Source organism: Cryptomeria japonica, chromosome 3, assembly GCF_030272615.1.
Source record: "Cryptomeria japonica chromosome 3, Sugi_1.0, whole genome shotgun sequence".
In the NCBI taxonomy this organism is placed as follows: Eukaryota; Viridiplantae; Streptophyta; class Pinopsida; order Cupressales; family Cupressaceae; genus Cryptomeria; species Cryptomeria japonica.
In genome coordinates, this window is record NC_081407.1 from 327593862 (window position 1) to 327605099 (window position 11238).

Genomic DNA, 11238 nt, shown 5'->3' on the forward strand with positions numbered 1-11238 from the left:
TCTACTCCTGTGCTCCACAAAAACCTTGCAGGCTTCCCCTCCTCTTTGAAACAAAAGCATAGAAGTGTCTTTCCCTTTTATCTTCTTTTCTACCCTAAATCTTCCTTTGTTTGCCCAGCAAGGAAGATGGACAGTTTTCCCTCATAGTAATGACCTTATTTAGTAACTCAATGGTCACCACTGATTATAATTATAAGAACAGTTGTTTGAACTGCCTAAAACAACTAACATCCATGAACAAATTTGTCTCCTTTGTATTCTTTTAGTGGTAGTAAAGGATGTACAGAATAGCAGTTAAAAGAGAGGTAATGGCGAGTGTTAACTAGTTAAAGATATACAATGGCAGGAAACGATGTGATTGTGAATCAAAGTTCTCACACAGTAAACTACAAAGTTGAACAAACCCAGTAATATGCGAACATAACAGTAAAATGCCACGCCCAATTTTAATTTGAACTAATTTTCTACCTCTTTCGTATAGACGTCTCCACTCGAAAAAGACTATAATCCATGGACGTCTGTGAATAAACAAAAACAGTACCATAAAAACACTTAATACTTGTGCCAACTAATTTTTTTGCAATTACAGAGTACCATATAGAATTTAAAAAGAACGCAGGTTTTAATTTAATGGTTGAATTGGTGTTGTGGGGTGCGCCAAGCTTTTGCTGTAGTGCAATACAGAAGCGACGCACGAAGACCCTGGTAGCAAGCTACCGTTTGAGCCTTCCCCATGAAGAAATTAATTTAATATCGTGTGGTTCATTGAACCACGTATCAGATATTAAACTGATAAGAACAGATACTACACTTGATCTTAGCCAAAAGGCCGAGAAAGGTATGAATTGTCATGTTTCTGCTTTCATTATTTCTACTCGCATTTTTGAGTGTGAGTCTTTGGCTGTCACATGTGGGATAAATATATCTTGAAAGAGGTTCGACCGTCTTAATCCTTTCGAAATATTGTCTTTTGAGTGTGAGGTGAATTGTCAAACACCGTAAGGTACAAAGGACACTGTGAAGCACATATCACAGCATATTTCCATTTATGATTTTATTAGGAAAAAATGTAGCATACTGTATCCAAAGCTTCTAATTTGTTAATTCTCTACAAGCACAAGTACCGTTACTTGGAGGATTAAAAGCACTGTTTGTCTCCCTTGGCAGAATCACATTCCACGAGTTGGTGTCTTTAATGAGAGCACTTACTATATGGAAGGAAATACTGGACCTTGTGTTGAAATTTCTTATGGGAAGATTGGGGTTACCCAGGGGTCTGATGGAGGGGGCTTAAGTTCTATTTTTAAGGAAGAGGCGGTTCCATGAAAAAAATATTTTTTTGGCTAGGGATTAATTAAAATCTTTTTCGTATCTTTTAGGCTTGAAAATCTAAGCTGGTAAAAATGGGGTGGGACTAGGCCAGCTTAGGAATGTATTATGTCATTTGTCAATTACATAAATTTTAGAAAAAAACCTAAATTTGTTTACTACCAATTTACTTAAATTTAGGAGTTTAAGCTTAAGTTAATCTGCACTACAAAGTTCATGACATCCTTAAATTTAGAAGCTGAAATTTTTAAGCTGAAGTGCAAAACAAAATTCATGAGACCGCCAACTTTAAAATATTCCTAAAAAAGCTCCAGCTCTATTTTGTAGGAAGCCCTATATGTTATGAAAGTCATCACCCCTAAACTGGCTGGCATTTGCGCTGAATGGAGCAGAGATTGTGTTCAATTCCTCTGCTACTGTTGGGAAACTCAGTGAACCTATGTGGCCTATAGAGGTGTGTTCTATCCTGTTCTGCAGCAGAGAATCTATATTTATATGATATTCCATCTATAGGTTAGATGGCTGGTGGCAGATTGTTGCCAGCTGGTCTTGCAATGTCTTTACAAAACTAATGAATGATGAATGCATTAGTAGAGTCCATTTTTTATTGTTGATACAAACTGTGATATTTTAGTTGAATTATTATGGTGGGAACTTGGTCTCCCAAAGAGATCGTGGGGATCAAGTGATTCAAGTCCTTATTAACTAGTAAAAGAATAAAACTACTACAGTTTAACAATTTGATTACCATTCTGATTTATTTAAGGGGATATGTTCGCAGGCCCGCAATGCAGTCATTGCAAACAGTTATTTTGTTGGAGCTATAAATCATGTAGGAACGGAGGTGTTTCCAAATCCATTTACATCGGGGGATGGAAAGCCTCAGCATGCAGACTTCGGTCATTTCTATGGTTCAAGTTACTTTTCAGCACCAGATACTTCCTCTACTCCATGTCTTTCCCAGTATGAAGATGATTGATTATTGCGGACATGGATCTCAACCTCTGCAGACAAGTGAAGATAAATGGGGATTTCGAATGACAGCCCGTTATGAAATGCATGCAGAACTACTCACAAATTACCTTAAGCCAGAATTTAGACCACAAGTTGTTACAAACCCCTCATTGGAGAAGGAGAGATCTCAATAGTGCCTTGGAATAAAATTTACCTTTCATCAGGTAAAAAAATGGACTTCTTCATAATTGTATTGACAATGGTCATATTGAGAAAAGCTCTAAACTGTATTGAACAATGTAAGCTGTAACAAAAACTGGCATATTGAAAACATTGTTTCAAAGAAAACCAGGTCGTTTCATTCATTGCACCTTCTTTAATGAGAAAATATGGATATACGCACATTTGCTATGTTATTCAATAATTATAAATGATTTCAGAATTAGAAAAGTACTGATGGGCACTTTGTCTCATAAAAGGAACAACGGATTCCGCATTGAAAGTAACAGTGTGAATGATTCAATGTGGCGCTTAGGTATGTCATGTCTGTTTTTAGTGGCATTTTTAGTTTCATCTTTTGAGCAAAGAGATACAAGGGATGGGGAATGTTTCTATTAAGTAGCATTTATCATGACAACCTGGGAGTGGCTTCTAAATGTGAGGTAACTCTTGGTGGTTGAAATACAGTAGAAATCCAGAGATACTGTTACCAATTTTAACCCGGGATGTTGTACAACAAATCACCACTTAAAGAGCTATCCTTAAATCTCAAATAGTATCCTTCCTGTGACAATACAATTAAGTATCTCTGTTTTTTCAGATGCTACAAACAGCTAGAATTTCCAACTTGAAACGAGTAAAACTCGAGTATGCATACATCTTTGAGATGGCCTCAACTAGATAGCATGATGTGTCACGTCAAACATTATCTTCAAGAAACTACAGAGCTTGGTTGCGGAAGATGAATCTAATATGATAACATTTTGTGGAAGATTGTGTCTCCACTATAAGTATGATGGACACATTGCTTTAACCTGATCGGGTCTCGAGGCCCTTGCATATACTTAATGAGAGTTCAGGACTGGATGTAATGTACTTTTTGAACTCGTAGAACTTAGTGAGTATGTCTGCAGAGGACAAAAAAATACTGAATCTTTCAGTTAAAATAAAGCAACGAAGTCTTGTCAGCTGTTAGAATAAAGAAAGTCAGGAGATTTCTCCATGAAATAAGGCAGCTGCACCAGTCAGTTAATACCTGCAATTAGAGGGAGTTATTGTTCAATTAGCTGTCCCTGTTTGAGAAAGTTGATTGTCAGTTAGTTGCCACCATTTGTGGAATAACTTGGACTATTGTTGGGGATTACTGGGAGCTGGGATTATTAAACAAGACTTATGGCAAAAGAGAGGACATCTTTTTGAAAATTAGATGAACAAACTCAACTTCAGCTTCAGGAAGGTGAAACTCCTATAGTGGTTTGCATAGTGCTCGAGGATAAAACCTTTCAAGTGTGAACCTGGTCCTCTTGGAGACAAAACCCCTCAAGAGTCATTTGTTGTAGAACAAGAGCAGCCAAGAGCGATCTATGTTGCAAAACAATAGCAGGATTGTGCACGAGTCCAGCAACAACAAGACAATCAGTTTGCATATGGCAATGTGATAGAGATGTTTCAAAGTTCGTATCTGTACATTTCGAGTGAGTTGTATTGGATTAGCTACTTTCTTTTGAATGTATGTGTTTTATAAAATAATATGAAAAGAATCATTGTTGTTAAAGGCTTTCTTCATTCATAAAGTTGTTTTAGCTACTTATTAAGGGAGCACCAACAGATTAAAGATCTATTGACTGAATTTGATTTTTGTATGTATTTAATTTAGGCCATCTCAGTGGTATCAAAGTTGTGATCTTGACAGCTTTTGAAGATTAAAACAAAACAAAAAAAAAAAAAAACTAGCAAAATGAACCAAAACAAAAACGAAAATTCAGACATTTGTATTGCATGTAAGGGAGTGACAAAGAAGTAATGCACCAACTTAGAGAACAAAGATAATAGAAAATGGCACATAAGAATAAAGAGAGAAAAGTGCCAGAGGATAAAAGGGCAGCAGATCAATTTCAGAGACCCTATTTGGACTTCAAAAGGGAAAAAAATAGTGGTAGAGCTAATGGAGCAAATGTTACATCTTCAAAGTAACATGCAAAATCTAGATCATGGTAAAGCATTTCAAAGAGAGGGAAGTTCAGTTTTGCATGACTGGCCAACAGAGTTATTCAGATGAATCTCTTTAAAAAGCCCATTAAACCTATATTTATAGGTAGGAATTGGAACCAGATGCCATGACAATTATTTGCAATTACACACTTTTGATGGAGTATCAAGAGAAATTGGAAGATTTCAAGTCTACAATGCCTTTTGTCAACTACCTTGAGTTACTCAAAAACAAGACTAGGGTGGTAGAGCTTAATGAGCGCACAATTATACTGAGAGGGGGAGGGGGTGTGATCAATATAAATAATTTTTTACTTATTTCAAAACAACAATCTTAATAAGCAATTACATAAGATCTAATAATTACGGAACACAAGATTTAGGTGGAAATTCTTTTGGGAGAAAACCACAAAGGATTGCTAAGATCTACTGTTCAAATCCAGCCACAATAAAATAAAATACTATTGCAAATATTTTTTGTATGCAACAATCCATTGGAAACACCAATCCTTGCTACTAAGCATCAACTTAGCAAGAGACACCAATCTCTTCTATTGAGAGGCACTAACCTCCAAATGAACACGATTTTCTTCTTCTTAAAAATAGTTTTTTCAATAGATAATGAACATAATTTTTTGCACTTTCACTGCTGCAATAAATATGCAAAAATCTGCTGCAATAAATCTACACAAATCTGATGTAATAAATCTGTATTTATATACTTTACAAAGTTTGTTGAAAAAATCTGCCCTTTCATATCTGTATTTATATACTTTACAAAGTTTGTTGAAAAAATCTGCCCTTTCATACTTCACAGAATCTGCTGCAACATTTTCACAGATGATCTTCTTCTTCAAACAATCTGTTGTACTAAATCTGCTCTGCTCTTGTTTTGAATGATATTGCATTGAATGCTTGCTTTCTAACTTCAACTCCAACTTCTATTTATGCCCCAATCATGCCTCTTCACCCAATAGGGTCGGCTTCCATTATAAAATTTGTTAGAACCTACTACATGAGAGTGGTCTAAAATGTAGAAAGTAATTTCTCTTACACACTAATGTGTTAGATGAACCATCAAAAGCTTCAATAATCAAATCAATATGAATTGAGAACAAAACAAAATATATATAAGATTAATTTAAAATTTTAATTATAGTTATATGAATTCACTTTTGGTGAATCTCATGTAATTGAAAAATTGAGTAAAATTTTGGTGAATCTTAAATGATTGTAAAATGTTCCACAAATGTTTGGATAATTTGATCTGTGATCCCAAATATGATTTTCAAGGCAATTATGGCCCTATAGTTAGGATGACATTATAATGGTATTGGTAAAATTAATCTTGATAAATGATAAAATTTTAATTTTATTGGCAAATATATTAGTTAATTTAAATGTGCCTCCAAAATTCTAGGTAACTCCTCATTATTAATATTCTTTGTTAAAATGAAGTCTTTAAAGGAATAAAGGAAAAAATCTCATTACTAGACATGGTTTCTAGAACATCTAAAATAGTAGACTTGCCTCTTTTTTGAGAATTTTTGGTTGACAATTAAACCACTATAACAATCTAATTTTTTTTTTTTGTTAAGAGGATATCTACTTATCTTAATGATGTGTGGGGACCTAAGTTCAAGGATTATTGGAAAGAAAAGGAGGATATTCAAGAGTTGGAGAACTCTCCCAAAAGTCTTTAATATTACAGGTGAAGCTTATGCTAGCATTTCTTCTTTGTTGTGGCAATGAAGAAGATTCTTTTAGCTGGATTCATAAGAGGGTGACATCTATTTTGTGGACAGATATCACAATTGGGTGAATTCTAACAATGATAATTTTCTACCTTCTCCTAGGGTAGGATATGGACATCTAAAGTTTTGTCTAGGTTTGTTATTTATGTGTTTTGTATGTATGCACATATTCTCACCTAGGAACATCTTAAAAATAAGCTTCTATAGGCTTAGTGGATTTCTCTTTTGATTGTTGATGAAGAGGAAATTAATCATTTAATTTTTCATTATAAATACTCGAGAGATATTTGAAACCATTTAATAAATATTTTCAATTTGAAAAAATTTATGAAAGTTATTTCAAATGGTCACCTTGAGTCCTTCTTATCAACACTTATTTGGCTCTAGTGTGTTTTCTTTTTATGTTGGTGGACTTCTTCCCAACGAGCAACTTTCCTATTTATTAAGAGTCTTTTTGATAGCTTCCTTGATGTCTTCAATGGTTGTTGCATCTGAGTTCTATCCTTATTTCTTTGCACCAATTTTACATTTGGCTTCCTTCTACTTTTGAATTTGTTCATCTCGCTTTTCTACCTTATTGTTTCTTTTCCTCTCCTATGATAGCATCTACCTATCAATCATTGGTATTTTCTTGTATTTCTCTTGGCTATGTTGAAAAATCAGTTCTTTATTCCCCAATAATGCTCAATCCTACTAAATGTTGGCATGGGGTGCACTTTTCCAATTTTATGCACTCTTGACTCTCAAATAGTCTTCATACAAGTATGGTGCATCAACAAGCTTTAGATGGTGTCAAGGTGTCTCCTAAATACTCTTTATGCCTATGATCTTAGCCCCCTCTTCAAGATCTATTTTACATGGCAGCCTATCTAGTAATGGTGGTTTGATTACAAGAAGGATTCACAAGAAGCCCTCCCCACCTTATCATTTGAGAGATGTTGTTCCCAATCCTACCTTTCACTCCAATTTGAAAGGGAAATGAAAAATTATATTCTTTGATCTATAATAGTTTTGTAAGATAGCTCTTTGTCCATTACTCATCATAGGATAAATGAACAAAAACAATTAAATAAAAAATAGGGCACATAGAATGCAACACTCAATAAAAAATTAACTAAAGAATAAACCAAATAAGTGGAAAACTCTAGGAAGGGCTAGGTATACTGCAAACATCCCATTCATCAATTGAATTCCAATACATGGAGATTACTACTTAAACAAGTGTTGCTCTACAACTACAGTTCGTGCCTAAAGTTGTAAGCTTGGAGAAAAACATATAACTTTAACAGAGTGAACGACATAGTGATATGCCTTAATATTGACCTCTAAATGGATTTGCATCTTATTCATTTGCTTAATGCCATTTTCTTTTAATGGATTTGCATTTTATTCATTTGCTTAATGTCATATCTGTTTTTATGGCCAACTCACCATGAGTATTGTTTAAAGGGTACTAAATTTATTGCTATACAATTTAACTATAGTATAAAGAAAAACAATTCAAAAATGATTTCATTTCATTGAAGTTTCTTGTTTTTCCCTTGGACTTTGAGGGCTTCTTGGCTTCTTCCAGTTCCATGCTCTAGTCAAAAGCATTACTGGTTAGTTGTTTTTGTCTTCTTGTCTCACTTTTTGTGAGTCTTGTGTTGAGTCTTGTTTTTGTTTGTTGTTTAGATTGTTGTGTTGAGTCTTGTTTTGTTTGTCATTTAGATTGTTGTGTTGAGTCTTGTTTTGTTTGTCATTTAGATTGTTGTCCTCTGGCTTTTTTGTTCTAGTTGTTCTGTGTATGTGGGTTGTGTTCAGGACCTCTCTCGCTTTACTTAATCAAAACAAGTTTTACCCGATCAAAACAATCATAACAATCAGACATAAGACAGACACAAAATATATATTAGCTTGTTGTTTTCAACTTTTTGTTCCAGTTCTCTGTGTGTGGGTTGGATTCAAGCCCTTTCTCGCTTTACTTAATTGAAACAAGCTTTACCTAATCAAAACACAAAATATATATGATGGTTCATTTTATTGTCATAGATGTTAATTGAACCAATATTTTTAGCAAACCAATATTTTTAACTGTGCAATTTTGCTTTATGACACACTAAAAATTTGTTGAGCCAACAAATTCCTATACATCCCTATAAGAAGAGAAACTTGAATGTTGGACTGCATGTTCAAAATAAGCTTTATCTAATCAAAACACAATATACATATATATGATGGTTATTTTTATTGTCATAGATGTTGATGAACCAATATTTTTAGCTGTACAACTTTTCTTTATGAATTGTTGAGCCAACAATTTCCTATACATCTGGATAGGAAGATAAACTTGAATGCTGGGATAGGAAGAGAAACTTGAATGGTGGACTGCATATTATCTTCCTCGTCTCCACTTGCTTCTCTTGAATGCTGGACTGCATATTTTCTTCCCGGTCTCCACTTGTGTTCCAGAACTTCTACTGCATGGCTCTATGTCCAATAACATTATGATGCATACTTACTCACCATGACTTAGAAAACAAATGCTTACAAGAGACACACCCCTAAATCTTTGATAAAGGTGTTCCCTTACCTGCATAATTTCTCCTCGAAGATTGTTATTTTCAGCAGCTTGCTCATAAAAGGTACCGATAAGCCTGTTTTGAACATGGTTTGTTTCATCATTGTGCATAGAACTGGTAGAGTCATGTTCAGAAAGTCTACTTGTATCATCGTTCAGAAAAAGGGATTGCCAGCAGTCCAACCTATTGACTATTGAAATGCAAACGGTATGAAGAAATTGAAAATGCAAGCCAGGTAAGTTACATTCAACATTGACCTCAACATTATCCTCACTACAAACATGTGATAGAGAACTACAAACAAGTGATAAAGAAATACTACAAACAAGTGATTGATATAACTTGTTAAGTTTTCCAACTAAACCAAAAAAAAAAAAGCTACATTAAAGATGTTCTAAAATACTTAAAGGCAAATATAACTTGCACCTCATCCTTGAGGTGCATGGTAGCTAGGGTGTCGAGAAACCTTTGCTTAAGTTTTTTGTTGTTTGCACATGATGGAAATCAGAAATTATTTTTCTGATCCACTGATCTTGGAGTAACTAAAATGTTTACTTCTCTTAACAAAAAGTAAAGTAAAGTAGTAGCAACACACTATTAAATAGGACTATAGTTGCCAATAAAATTGCAAGCTCGGACGCTGCTTTGGCCACCACACAGCTGATTGTGAAACCCGTGGGAAACACACTTCTTGTTATCAAAATGACCATCACGAACGTAACTCCTATGAAAATAGAGGTGCTCAAAGTAACAACTGCTGCAAATTTTAGAGCTCTCCAATGTCCTGTTCCCAGCTCATTTGAAACCCTCACGCTATAAAAATTAGAACAATTAGCTCATATTATGGTCTTTGGAATGTTGGGAAAGAACAAGAAATTCCAACTACAAAGGGGCCATACATCACCGGTAGATCACCCCACAATGCCAATGGGAAATCCTACAATTGAATTTTAGTCCTCGGTGTAGCTTAAAGAGGTGATGGAAGTGGACAAATTCGCACTCTAAATCACAAAGGGATTAAACATTCCAGCCCCCTCTAACAACATGAGCTAGGTTCCACATCTAATCACTCGTTGAAAAGGCAATGAAAGGAAAGTAATGTCATTGGACTACTGGGCTTAATTGATAGCTATGTTGAATCCATTGTTAGTTAAGGATGTACAGTAACAGTAAACGATGCGATGGCCAATCAAACTTCAGTTAGTAAACAACACACCCAGTAATACGCTAACACAACAGTAAAATGCCACGCCCAAATTTTAATTTGAACTAATTTACTGACCTGTTCTTCGTATGAACGTCTCTGATTACACTTAGATGGACGTCTGCAATTACACACAAATGCTCAAGCCAAAATAGTTTTATAGCAATCAAAGAGTACCATTTAGAAATCTAAATATTCCATTAGTAATTTATGATTGAATTGGGGTGTGGGGTGCGCCAGGCTTCTGCTGTAGTGCAATACAGAAGCGACGCGCGAAGGCTCTGGCAGCAAGCTACCGTTTGAACCTTCCCCCTGAAGAAATTAATTTAATATCGTGTGGTTCATTGAACCACGTATCAGATATTAAACTGATAAGAACAGATACTACACTTGATCTTAGCCAAAAGGCCGAGAAAGGTATGATTTGAAACGATTCCCCCTTCGTTATTTATACTCACATTTTCTTCTCTTTAATTTTATGCTGGTACATGTGGGATAAATATATCTCTTTTTAGAGAAGTCTAGAAGGTAACCTAATCCATGCGGTGATATTTAAATGGCCCGTGAGTTTCCTAGCATGCCATAAAGGCCCACAGCTATTTTGGCTTCAAAACGATAGTGTTGTATCACGGAATGTCAAGTAATACGAACATTACACACCAGAAGCCATAGTTACCTCCACCATAAAAAGTAACAATAGATATGTGCTCTAAATTTTTTGGAAAATAAACAAATTTTATAATGATTACCTAATCTAAAATTTTACTCAGATATATTTGGGAATGGTTTAATTTTGTATAATAATATTGCATAGGAATTTTAAAAAATCAATTGAATTGTAATAGTGATAAATAATAAAATTTAATTAGTTTAATTTATAGTTGTGATATATTATATAATAAAAATTAGAATGTTTAAAGTAATTGTATTTTTTATTTACATAGTTCATACATATATTTTTATTTTTATTGTTTTGATTAGAATGTTTAAATTGAGATTTAGAATCATTTATTTTTTAATATATTTAAAGTATAATAAAATTTGAATTAGATTATTCATATAGTTTGGTTAGGATTGTATGTGTGAAAATAATTCAAATTTTATACATGATTTGTAAATCTAAACTTTGACTATGAATTTCAATTATACTCAAAAAATAAATTAAGTAATATTTGTTAACTACGCTTAAAATGGGTGGTGTCAATGAATATACTATTGAAAAGTGTGT

General features: G+C 34.1%; 1 long non-coding RNA gene, 2 other non-coding genes and 1 pseudogene across 3 annotated transcripts; 1 reads left to right on the forward strand and 3 right to left on the reverse strand.

The window, feature by feature from the left end:
- The first annotated feature begins 630 nt into the window (after positions 1 to 630).
- LOC131874144 (beta-ureidopropionase-like) lies at positions 631 to 2477 on the forward strand (annotated as a pseudogene).
- On the reverse strand, positions 648 to 842 carry LOC131040686 (U2 spliceosomal RNA). Its single transcript, XR_009104914.2, has one exon. It is a non-coding gene; the product is annotated as a U2 spliceosomal RNA (small nuclear RNA).
- Positions 2478 to 8470: 5993 nt separating the features above from the next.
- Positions 8471 to 10444, reverse strand: LOC131040680 (uncharacterized). The gene is made up of 3 exons (XR_009104912.2): positions 10089 to 10444; positions 8818 to 8996; positions 8471 to 8714 (listed from the first exon to the last, which is right to left on the reverse strand). It is a non-coding gene; the product is annotated as an uncharacterized LOC131040680 (long non-coding RNA).
- Positions 10237 to 10431, reverse strand: LOC131040685 (U2 spliceosomal RNA). Its single transcript, XR_009104913.2, has one exon. It is a non-coding gene; the product is annotated as a U2 spliceosomal RNA (small nuclear RNA).
- Positions 10445 to 11238: the final 794 nt, after the last annotated feature.